Source organism: Misgurnus anguillicaudatus, unplaced genomic scaffold (assembly GCF_027580225.2).
Source record: "Misgurnus anguillicaudatus unplaced genomic scaffold, ASM2758022v2 HiC_scaffold_29, whole genome shotgun sequence".
Taxonomy (NCBI): Eukaryota; Metazoa; Chordata; class Actinopteri; order Cypriniformes; family Cobitidae; genus Misgurnus; species Misgurnus anguillicaudatus.
The window spans coordinates 4,741,954-4,755,028 of NW_027395279.1; the positions used below are offsets into that span (position 1 = coordinate 4,741,954).

General features: G+C 40.8%; 1 protein-coding gene across 3 annotated transcripts in view; it reads right to left on the minus strand.

Annotated features, from left to right (window-relative positions):
- LOC141362783 (zinc finger protein GLIS2-like) overlaps positions 1 to 13,075 on the minus strand; it is a 40,727-nt gene that overhangs the window by 26,028 nt on the left and 1,624 nt on the right. The gene's annotated exons all lie outside the window — the stretch shown is intronic.

The following is a 13,075-nucleotide window of genomic DNA, read 5'->3' on the forward strand; positions in this document are numbered from 1 at the left end:
CAGAAGTCCTTTGTTTGATCTCGAATGTTTGCCAGTGAACCGTCAGAGTTGCATTAAGTTTCTAAAAACAGGTTGTGAATGGCCTTTGACTGAACAGAGCGACCGGTGAAATCTAATGGACCTTAAAGTAGATGCAGAGCACGATTACAGTTAGTTTACGGTCGTGCATTTCGGCCGATTGTTCCTCAGATCCGCCCCTTTACTCAACCTGAGACGGATCTTCCCCGGAGGCACACGAGGTCACTGGAGGAATTCCGGGGGATTGGCACCTGGCTAAATCCCTGGAACATACGCACGCTCACTTCTTCCACTCTCCTCTGAGACCGTGCGTGGATCCTGTCTACACAAACACAACATTCCTGTGCGTGCAATTAAATAATCCACAACGCAGCTTGTGTGGACATGCAATACGACGTGTCTGTCAAATACGAAGTCGCTGCCGAGGAGGTCAGCGAGTGCAATTGTTCAATTGTAAGAAAGAGTTCGGCTGGGGTCTGTTTCCATCTGGAAAGCAGAGTCGTAGCTCAACACTTTGGCCATTGGGTGGGGTGGTAAATGTCTAGGCGTTTAGAGAGGGTCTGGTGTTTCTTCTATCCCACACTGCCACGGATTTACGGGATCTTACGAACGCATGGAAACTCGGCTCGGTAAGCAACATCCCTCTGCCATATTTCAGCATTGCTGTAAGTTCTGTGAATGACAAATGTGAGTCTAAGCACGGAGGCCCTCATGTTTTTAAGGGGATTTTGCTTTTAAGCATAAAACACACAGCGACTGCATGCTGAGTTCATGCCAGCGACGAGTGCAGTGGGTACACTTCACATTTTGGGAAGCTTATTTCCTGGATTCAGATATTATGGAAATGCCACATGAGAAACTTTTTCTTTCTCTTTTTAACTTTAACTTTCTCTCTGACAGGAAAGCCTTAGGCGTGTCCTTTTAGGTGTATGGGAAAACTTAAATCTGCTATATAAGAGATGATACATGGCTATCGGCAGCTTCACCTCGGGGGATATCTTTGGCATCCTGGTGCTTCACATGATAGAATGATGTGGTGTTTTTTTTTCATCGGCTGCACAGAAGGGTCCTCTGGTCTGCGGTTATTTGACAAGCACCTGTGTACAAACCAACCAGCGCTGCAGACGACAGAAGGTTTCGAGAGCCGCAGGATACGGAGCGAGAGACAGGGTGGGGGTTTAGCTTTCGAGACCAAAACACACCGCAATAGGAAGAAAACAGGAAGATGTAGAAACCAAGAACAGAAGTACCTAATTGGCTAACAAAATGAGATGATGTTAAACTGGACGTGCTGGGCTGAATTATCTTAAATGGCACACATACACATAATATAAAGGATTATATATCTTTGAAATCATTTTTGGAGTAATGTTAACCAGCTGATAAACAATAAAACACTGAGAGCCAATCAAAATCCTTTTAAGTTTGAAAGACTTTAATTTAAATGCAACGTTTGCAAAAGAGCGCAAACTTAGAATAAATATATAATTTTATCAGCCATGGGTGTGGATGCTAATATATCTTTAAAGTTATAATTCATAGTGTAAACGACCTTCAACTGCTTTTTACGTTTTTAACAAAAAATTGAAACTTTTTGTCCATGCATACATAACAATTCTGGCATAAAAAGGTAAAGTTTTAATAAAAGTTTTCGAAAAGACCATATTATCGTCTCTGTGTAAAACGGTGACATCATGTGTATTCACAGAGGGACAATCTTCCGATCTCTCTGATGAAGCCAATACGGAAGTGATTTAAACTGCAACCAGTCACCTCAGCTTTACCCATGTCTCGCCTCTTTACCCATTTTCGGATATCTGCGAGTGATGCGCAGTGACGCACGGGCAAGATGGCGACGGCAGACACCGCCTACTTTAAGCTTCAAATACGATCTTCAGAAACCTATGCTTGACGTCACAGACACTATGTCCATCTTTTTTACAGTCTATGGTATTCACATTACATTTTCCGACATCATCGATTTCAGACATTTCAGACATCGCCATCTACTGACCTGGCATGCATAAAACTGACTTTTCATTTCTATTAATTTCAGTGGATCCGTGTGAAACAACTTTGTTGTCAGCAGTGACGTCCGGTGACTTGATATGTGAATATGCGTCCGGAGTGTCGTGTGTGGCTCGTCATGTCACAATATGTGTTTGTTGCATCATGTGAACCATGTGCATCATGCTTCATTTCAAAATACGTGCCTGCTGCGCAAGCGTCGTAAGGGTTTATGATAAAACAGACGCTCACGTCTACGAAATACTCGCAAGACACTAACTTAACACTAAACTCTGATTACACATGAAATTAAGTGAGTATCTGGCAAACGTGAGAGTCACTTTTATCATAAACCTCTTTGAAGCGTCTGCAGCAGACACGTATTTTGACATCACGCGTTATAAACATAACGCATCGAACACATATTTTGACATGACGAGCAACACTCATGATGGGCTAAATACATGTTGTGACAAACTTCGCATCGTGCGCCCTCGAAAAAGAAGTTGTCAGTCCTCGAAATACATGCAGGGAAAACATTTCCATTTTTGTGTATCGTTGTCGTGTTTACCATAATTTTGCACAAACCCTAATGCCGCGTTCATACCAGCCACGGTGGAGGCGACAAGCGTGAGTGATTTCAATGTAATGTCAATGTGAAGACGCGTTGATGCGATTCCGCCTTGTTCGAGCGAATCAAGCTTTGTCATGGGAAACGCGCCAGTTGAAAAATTAAAACTTTGGCGGAAAAACGCGCCGCGTTAACCAATTAGGAGCTTGCTCTAGTAGTGACGGGATTACAGGAAGCGTTTGGAGTCGCAAAAGCCTCTCCCAAGAATTTACTCTTGAATGTCTCGATGACTTCCGTCTTCCTGTTTTCACTATTTCACGTGCGGCTTTCACGCGCGAATAAATCCAGTAAACTCAAAATGTTCAAGCGGCAAATTAGACGCGGTAGACGCGAATTTGACGCCTTAAGTGCGACTTGTGTGAACCCACAGTAAGAATGCATGCTCACCACTAGGACTCCTGGATCCCTCGGCAAAGGGGAAGGGAGCAAATATGTGTTTCCAGAGGCTTAGTAGGACCCTGATGTGTAAGTATATCTCATTTGTGCTGGTAAGTATTTTTATGTAATTTGTACCTTGAAAAGCAACACTGCAATAAATATATATTTTTTAAAGAACAGTGTACAGCAGGCACGAAGCAACCTTCCCTGTTATTACCCAGCCATACTGTATGGCCACAATGATGGTGTAATACCTCTTTTTCTTTCAGGTATCTACGTGCAAACACTCTCTCTCTCTCTTTTCTATGCCTCTGTTTCTCTCTTTTTTTCTGTGGATCTGCCAACTTCACTGTGTGTCTGTGTTCTCTCGTTCCCCTCACATGGGGCGCCTGTTTTCTCAAAGCAAGACCGCCCTCCTCTCAATACTTGTCCCCCTCCGATGCCTGGCAGCCAGACAAGGTCAACATGACAGGATTTCTTTTATTCCTCGCTTCACCCTTTATCTCTCGCCCTCCCTCACCCTCCCTCTTTCGTTTCTTTGACTTAGCTCAGCTGAGTGGCAGACTCCTCCTAAACACGGAGGTCCTTTCATCTTCTGTCTCCGTGAGAGGGGGTGAACATGAGACAAAAAGGTATAGCGAGGCAGGGAGGGTGAAGGACAGGAAGAGATGCATACAATTAGAGCTCAAATAATGCATGGAAAATAAGTCTCGGTGTGACAGATTGACAGATAGTTTGGCGTGCAGTACATGGAAAGACATTTCTTATAGTTGAATGTACATTTTAGAGGCAGTAATTATTTTTTTCAATCTTTTTCCATATATTTACATTGATGCATTTGGCAGACGCTTTTATCCAAAGTGACTTACAGAGCGTTATTTTCAACACAGCATTGGGGCAAATAGAGCCCAGCCCGTTTGGTTGTAATTTAACCTATGCTGGGTTGTTTTATCCATTGTTGGGTCAAATCGGGTGGGCTCATCCCTTTTTGACCCAACACTTGGTTGAAAATAATCCAGCATTTTTGTGTGTAAAGCAGTGTATGTAATCCATTATATTTTTGTAATCTGGTATGTTTTAAGTTTTTCCATTTCCGTTTGAAAGTTGAAATGAAAAATTACGATATTTGATTTCATGGGAGGAACAACTGTTTCAAAGATGGGACAAGTCTTAATTTTTTTTAAATATATTTGTCATAAAGTCTCAATAAATTGTGCACAGTAAGACCAGAAACATAAGCAAAGAAAAAAAATGCAAAAGTTTTGATTTCATGTAGACTTTCTATCTCATAAACAAAGTCACAAGCACACCATTGAGCCTTCAAACTCTGGGAAATTTAAGCGATGAAAGCACTGAAAGGAATGTCTTGGTTTTTATGATAGAGTTCAGATTTAAAGGAGGTTACAATTCACTGTAGAGTTTGCAGAAAGTACCAAATATTCTCATTGGACAGCCTGGACTGTGTGCCAAAGTTAACAAGGATACGAATGCATTGGGACCATCCAACTGGACAAAAGCTAAATCTCTGATCTTTTTATAATGAGGCAGAACGTATGAACATTCAGCTTCATCATTCAAATGTCTTGTCAGGAGACCATGGAAAGAAGTATGCAGTCTCATATACACTAACAGGAATGAATTTGCCCAGACAGGAGCCATACCAAGAGCCGCCCTGTTTCTCTCTCTCTAAACCCCACTGCCATCCTCTATATTTCTCTTTCATATAAACATGTTTACTGCAGTCTTGTTGTGGGTATACTGGAAGAGCCCGGCTGTAAATAATAATAAAAATCATCTGCGCTTTTAGCGTAACTACTGGCGCTTTTACAGTTGGAAACAATGGTGGTGATGCAGTTTGGGGTTTTCCATGAAGCAAACTCTGATGACTATCCGCTTGTGATTCTTCGGATGTACTGTTATCGGTCGGCAGATAAAAGTCAGCAGGTTTTCAATGTCTGATACAGATGTAATATGGATTTTGCAATGTTCAATATAGGGCTGCAACTAATGATTGTTTTCAAAATAAAGAATAATGGGATAAAACCCTAAACATTTTCAATAGATTTTTCAGTTATTATAGCTAAAAACAACCCTAAATTAGTGCATTCATGTGTAGAAGAGTTTTCTTAATCTTTAGGGATATGCTGGTGAGGAAATTTTGCCACATATTAATAAACCAATTTTAATCTTTAACATTTATAAAGAAATAGCGTCTGACTTCATAAGAACATAACTCGCGCTGTTTGATGTCACAGTCCAACTAATCGATAATGACATTCATTGACAACATTTTTTATAATCAATTATTATAAATTTTATCGATTCGTTGTTGCATTTCTAGTTCACTACGTTCAGTCAAACGTTTGAACTAGGGATGCACCGAATCCAGATTTTTTAGGTTCGGCCGAATCCCGAATCCACCGTTTAAGATTCGGCCGAATCCGAAACCGAATACCGAATCCTACTCGCATCCTTATTCCAACACAGTAAAACACATTAATGAAGTAAAAAACGTCCACAGCAGTGTATTTTTTCATTTTATTTAATTTTAACTGTACATTATGCCAGGATGACAAGTTGGAAAAACTATTTTGACAATTACCATAAGCCTATGCATAATGAAAGCGATGCGTTGCGATACGCTCGTTTTTCCAATAAGCAAGCAGCTCCGCGCTGAAAACTATATTTAACTTTGAGTGAGAAGCTCCGCTCGTCAATGTCAGTCTTCACACGGCCGTCCAATTACAGTGGAGGAGGGGCGGGACATTACCACAGCAACCAACCGGCTCACAGCTGAAGCATCACAGCTACCAAGCGCTCGGCTGAAAAACAGCTGGCATTTGGGGTCCTCAAGGCGTTTTCAGCCGTGTTTAAAAGTTTTGGTGTGTCCAGCTGACCGAAAGAAAAAGCTCATCTCCACTTCAGCACCCGATGTGTGTAATCAACGGCTGCGTGACGTCGACCAGCGTAGCGCAAGCCTAGGGTTCGGTTCGGTGGAAAAAAAATCTAGGATTCGGCCGAACCCGAACCCCGCCAAAAAGCCCAGTATTCGGCCGAATCCGAAACCTGGATTCGCTGCATCCCTAGTTTGAACATGCATATGTTTTCCCTATTATTGCAATTTAACACTTGATCGAGGCTATAAAATAACACAAATGAAAGCTTTTTTACTATCTGGAGTCTGGACAAACTTTTTAATAAACGCTATTTAAAGAAAAACACGATTATGCGATCGCATTATTCAATGCATAATCAGCCAAAGTCTGTATATTTATGTGGGGGCCGCATTTTTTTAATCCTCTGCACTTTCGCCGCATAAATTGCAGATTTCAGCTCGCAAAATATGCGGGGCTTGGATGATATCATAATCCCCGCATTTTCCTAGCAAAAAAATCATATATGAAGAGTTTCGTTGCAAAACGAGATAAATCCATTTTTTAACATTTTTGTCAAAACATGTTTATTATTATGTTATCATGTTATTATTTTGTTTTATGGTGCTACTTAGCTGTATCTTTTAAGTTATGAAGGTTTTAAATCAAAACAAACCAACTGCAGTTGCATTGAAATTAATTGGAATGCACAACCAAAAAACACGATTTCTGAACAATTAAAAAAACGGTGGTTATCTCGTTTTGCAACGAAACTCTTCATATATATCTTAGCAGAAAGTTGAAAAATGTTGCATTTACTGCACACATGCCCAGCCATGTCCCCTGTTGTCATGGGAATGTTAGAAAGTAATGTAATTACGCAACGTGAACATCAATGAAAAGCTGCAAACATTTGTTGCAAGTTCACACAGTTTTTGCAAATTTCCGCAATTTCATCGCATAAATATCCTGCATATTCCATCGCATTTTTAAAGAAAACGTTCCGCAAGATCAAGGATTTTTGTCAGCAACTGCGTTTATCCGGAAGGACTGTTTATAGAAATTTAAATGTAGACGCAAATTATGTTGATAGTTTTAAGCCTATAAAGCTGCAATACAAAACTTTTGCCTCTCTATCGCCATCTCTGTTCAAAACGTAAAATTGCAGGTGCCTTCACATATATTTACGTGTATTGATAAACTGACATTTACGATTAAATCCAACCCGATAGCTCCTTTTATAAATCATTTTTATAAGCATACAATTGTGGGTAACGGTTTTGAACACTTACTGTTTATGTATTCCAAACTGATTTTTGTTTATTGTTTTACTAATTAAGTTACGGATTGCAGCTTTAAGTGTTCATTTATTTGACTGCTACTGAGAATTTATATATATAATTTCCAGCCTGATCTCACATGAATTAGTACGTATTTTAAGAGTTGGCTAATTTGTATTTTTTATACGAAGTGAATCGTACACAAACGTATGATAATCATAACAGAAAACAATAACAAAACCCCACAACTTACCCCATCACAGTGGCAAATCGTACAAAAATGTATGAATGTGCTCATATGAATTAGCCACCTTGTAATATACGTACGAATTGTCATGTGATAGCGTTGATCATTTCTTGATGTTTTTGTACTTGACACTTTCTCCTTTTGTGTTTCACAGATGAATAACAACAGATGTACTTTGAATTTAATGGAGGGTGAGTATAATGACAAAATTTCATTTTTGGGTGACTTTCGCATTTTCCATTTCTATGTAAGAAGAAAATAAACTGCTTAAAGAGAACCGCAGTAAGAAGTAAAAGAGGTACATGAGGATTCAGACCTCTGTCTGTGTTGACTTTGGAGCGGTTGCATTCAGATCTCAGGCCACCGGCAGCCCTGAGGCACTCAGACGGGTGGCGTAAACCTTCCTCTGGTGTCCCATGAAGGTGCCGGGGCGGGGGCGAGAGGGTCCTCAGGCCGGGGTGGGACCAGGCTCCGCGCAGCAGGGAGGACATGAGCGAAACGTTCCAAGAGGAAATGGTGAGGCCACGCTGTGATTAGTGGTTGCAGTTTAACTGCAGAAGAATGCGTGGTCCAAACCCAGCGAGAGAGACTGGCTTCACTGAGCTGTGTGATTCAGGGCCTCATATCAGCTCTGAATGCAAAAATACACGTTTGGATACACCTTATGTTTCCAATTATCTCAAAATCCTTTAGTGTAAAGGCCTTTGGATAAAATAAATGCTTTCAAATTTGCTCTGTAGACAAACACAGTGTCTACATTCGGGTAAAGAAAGAAGAATAGCCAACAAGTGTCCAGAAGAGATCTCGGTCAATACTGCTTAAAAAACATCCAAGCATCCATACATTCTCAGAAAAAAAGAGTACAAAAGCTGTCACCAGGGCGGTACCTTCTCAAAACCTAACGAGTGCATATAGTACCTCAAAGGTATATATTGGTACTAAATGTATGGTACCATGCCAGTGACAGCTTTTGTAGCTTTTTGTATCATGAAGCTGATTAAAAGAATGAGCAGACACGGGGTATACAGAAAATATACAATTGTTCTGATTTGCCTAACACTATTTATATATATTTTAATATTACATTTTAAATTTTTAAGCTTTTGGTTTTACAATATTTTGTATTTGCTTCTTGCAATGTTACAAGAATCTCAAAGACTTTAAAGAGCACCTATTTTATTGCTAAAAACAACATTACTATGTGTATTTGGTATTATACAATGTGTTTGCGTGGTTTACGTTTAAAAAAAATTCCCTGTCTTTCTGAAACGCACAGATTTGGTACAAAACTCTCCCTGATTGGCCAGCTAACCTGTACATTGTGATTGGTCTGAATACCTCTGACGTCAGCCGGAAATGTGACGCTCCTTACCATGTTTGAAAGATTTTGTCACAATGCAATGCTAACAGGAGTTAACTTACAGGCTGTGAGTCAAAGCGGGAGGAATGTCCTACAATCTGTGTGTTTGTTGTAGTCCAAGAAAAGAGATTTACGTTGGAGATGATAACTCGCGTCATCGTTTACTTTGGGGTTCGTAACTTTTGCATATCGTTAACATGTACTAATACACACTTACACACCAAAGGAAATGTAAAATCGTGAATCGGACCATTGGTGCTCTTTAAGGGGCCATGTCCCGAACAGGGCTTATCCTATGGCGCTTTTCCATTGCATAGTACCCCACGGTTTGGTTTAGTTTGGGTCGGGTCAGTTTACTTTTGGGAGCTTTTCCATTAGGTGCAGTACGTGGTACCCGATACTTTTTTTCGTACCACCTCGGTTGGGGTTCCAAGCGACCCGAGCTGATACCAAACGTGACGCGAAAACACTGTAGATCACTGATTGGTCTGAAAGAAACGTCACTATCAGCGTCATTGCTAGAATGTAAATTAGCTTTACCTGTGCTAGGCTAGCTTGCGCTGTCTGGAGCAAACATGTTGTCATCTGCTCTGCTATAAGTTCCAAAACTCCCTTTTAGCGATGAAAAACATCCACATGTTCAGAATCAGGGACACCTTAACAGTTTTTTCCAGACTTGCAGTTTGTGGCGGAACATTCGCGACGAGCACGTCAGCATTATGTGCTTAAATGCAACTTCAGTGAGGCTCAGCGGAGCGCCGTCAGCTGACGCCGCGGGTGTTTGAACGAAACTGTCATGAGAGACAGAGGTAGTGATAAACGCGATGTGTAAACATCTATTTGTGGTGGCCAATTTTAATTTTGTGGCGGACTGAGAAATAAATAAATGAATGGGAATGTAGAACAACGCTCTCCTCTCACTTGTATGACGTCACAGCCGTATGCAGCGCAAATTTAACGACACGTCTAAAATCCCTCCTACTGCAAAGTGATACTAAACTCAATGGAAAAGCTAACCACGCCAAAGTGAGGTGAGCTGACCCGACCCAAACTAAACTAAACCGTGGGGTACTATGCAATGGAAAAGCGCCACTAGTCCCTGACTGAAGTGCATGTTTGAGGTGCCTTTATTTTAAAAGATTATGCCCTGACTTATCTGGACATATCAGTGCCATTGTTTTGTCTTAAGATGCACACCACTATTGTTTTTCTGTCCTAATATTACTAAGACCTAGTCCTGGATTAATCTGAACCCTGTCGGGGAAACTCCCCATAAATGTACTTTAGTAGTTTCAGTTTCTCTGTAGTCTTCTAGCAAATGTTAAACGTTTATTCCAGGCTAGATAACTGGGCCTATCTAAAAATTCCCATCACAGGACCATCTCGTACTCTTGATACTTTGAATCTTACTGCGAAGAGTGTAAATCTAGTTTAAAGGGATCATGCATATCATACTGGCTTGTTTGCATGGCATTTTAATGAGGCTTCATAAAGCTAAAGACTTGGTACTACCAGATATTTAACAACCAGCAGACACACAATTTTGAATTGAAGCTGTGCAGAGCGGCAATTACAGTTCACACAGTTCACACCAGTTTCAGTTCAGTCATTACTCATTCGAAACCTGTATAACTTACTTTTAGTCTTTGAAACACAACAGGACAAATTTTGCAGAATGTGACTGGGTTTGTTCTATAAAATAGCTGCATTTCCTTTACCCTTTAAATTGCGCAAATTGACAATAAGGTCAATGGAAACTTGTCAATTTCGCCAAAACTCCCATATATGGCAAAAAAGTTTTTACACTTGCATGAAGTAGTTCACAATTTCAGGTCACCTGATTCAAGTACGTCAATAATTATTATTTGAAGATAATGCGGTATGTCCTAAAACCTCTCAGAAACACCTCAATACGTGTCTGCTCCCAAGTATAATGCTGCGTTCAGACCAGCCGCGGTAGAGGCGTCAAGCGCGAGTGATTTCAATGTTAAGTCAATGTAAAGATTCGTCTGGAGGTTTTGCAGCGCAAATGAGGCGTTTAGCGCGGCGCGGTAGCCGCAGTTCCGCCTCATTCATGTGAATGCCGCAAATTGAGCGTTGCCGCGGAAACGAGCGAGTTGAAAAATTTGAACTTTGGCACAAAAAAACTCTGTGTTAACCAATCAGGAGCTTGCTCTGGTAGTGACATGATTACAGGAGGTGAGCGGAGTCGCAGAAGCCCCTCCTAATACGCAAATTTCCGAGGGAATGTCTCGATGACTAGAATTTCACAAGAGAGTTTCACGCGTGAATGAAGCGAGTAAACTCAAAATGTTAAAGCGGCAAACTAGACACGGTAGACGCGAATTTGACGCCTCAAACGCGGCTGGTGTGAACCCACAGTAAGAGGCTTTCCTTGCCAATAATGTCTGGATAACACTCCTACGTCGCTTTTGATTTAAAATAATGTACTATTACCTCCAAGAAACACCTATACGTTGCCGCTCCTAAGTATAAGGGGCTTTTCTTGGCATTAATGTTTGGATATTACTTTTACATCTCCTTCTGCCTAGTGTGGTGGATGTGATATTAGCAAACTTACCAACATCAGTCGACATGATGTTTGGAATGACTTATCGCGAGAGGAAAAATTATATCAACGGCTGAAATTCCACAAAGGGGCGTATTTGTTCCTCAGACGTTGTTGCACAATAAACGTGACATACGAATATATTCATTATAAAACGTGAATGAAAAGTGAGATTCGAACGAATGTCCATTAGTGACCTAATTGTATACAGTATTTATATTGTAATTTGGTTAGAAACGAAGATTGGGAGATAAACAAATCATTTTGGATTAAAAGTCTTGGATATTCCATTTCCTTAAACTTTGGGGGATTTATAAACAATTTGTTTTGGACAATTTCACCGAAGCGGATAAAGGGAGGATTTTGAAGGTAAGTAAATATCCTATGACTGCTATAAATCATATGATGCTTTGCGTGTGGACTTAATGGAATCCCGAAAGTCTAAGCTTTCAAACCGCATGATGTGCCGCATGACTGTATATTTTGAAGATTTAATGCTTCAAAGTTACAATGACGTTTATGCAGCCTCACGTGCAAGGGAGGGGTGTGCCGTGTACGGAACAGTGTTTCTTATCAGGTTAAAGGAAAACACAGTTTTTCAATATTTTACTATGTTCTTACCTATCTTTTTCAGTGCGTGCACTTAATCTTTGTACAGCGCGTTGTGAATGTGCTAGCATTTAGCCTAGCCCAATTCATGCGCCTGAGGTCGAAGTGCTGCAAACTAAGTGCTCTTCCGGCATACAATATAGTTCTCATTTTTTTTATCTGTTTAAAAAATCGGCACGTTTTATTTTTTGCAACTCGTGTAACTACGTGTGGCTTCTAAATTCATCCCTGTTTGGATCCTAAGGAATGAATGGGGCTAGGCTAAATGCTAACACATTGATGACGCGCTGTACAAAGATTAAGTGTACGCATTAAAAACAGATAGTTAAGAACATAGTAAAATATTGAAAACGGTGGTGCTTTCCTTTAATGGAAACACTGTAATTTTGCAATAGTCTTTTGTCGACATTTAGAAAGTTTTGCCCAAACCTGCAATGGAAACGCAGCTTGTGTGACTTCCTGACTAATCGATTATTAAAATCAGTGATTTTGTGCTGGATGCTTACAGAAAGTTTAGTACTGAAAGCATGTGTGCCATATGCCTCAATGTATTTCTCCTTTTTGGCCCCACTTAAGTAAAATCTGGATGTGGGCCCCCGTTTGGTCACTGAGCATTAGAGAGCGTAATGGGCATGAATTCACAGAGGCACTTCAGGGTGGGTCATATTTGGCACACCATTCTGAGCATAGACTGGAACAAACAGCATATTCACTAGCCAGACCCCTCACAAAAGTACGCCAAAGTCTTCTCAGATTTCTGCAACTTTCAACTGTGCGAGCCAGGAGCCAGGAGCCACATCGTGCGAACGTGTATCCATTATGTCTCTTTTGGGCACATTTTGGAGAGCACATCAGCACACACAGCTGGAAGAGGACATACGGTAAACCCAAGACTTACGGCAATAACACGAGGTGTTTGTACAGCAGCGTAAGGCAGAAAGCTGTGCACACACGCACACACAAGAGCATGAGATTGACATTATCTGGCCAGGTCTGGATTTCACCACAGACAGGGTTTAAAGAAGACATCTGCTCAGTTCGGGTCACATTAGGGTCACCATAAATTTTGAACAGCGATTTCCAAATGTCCACAGAAGAAACAG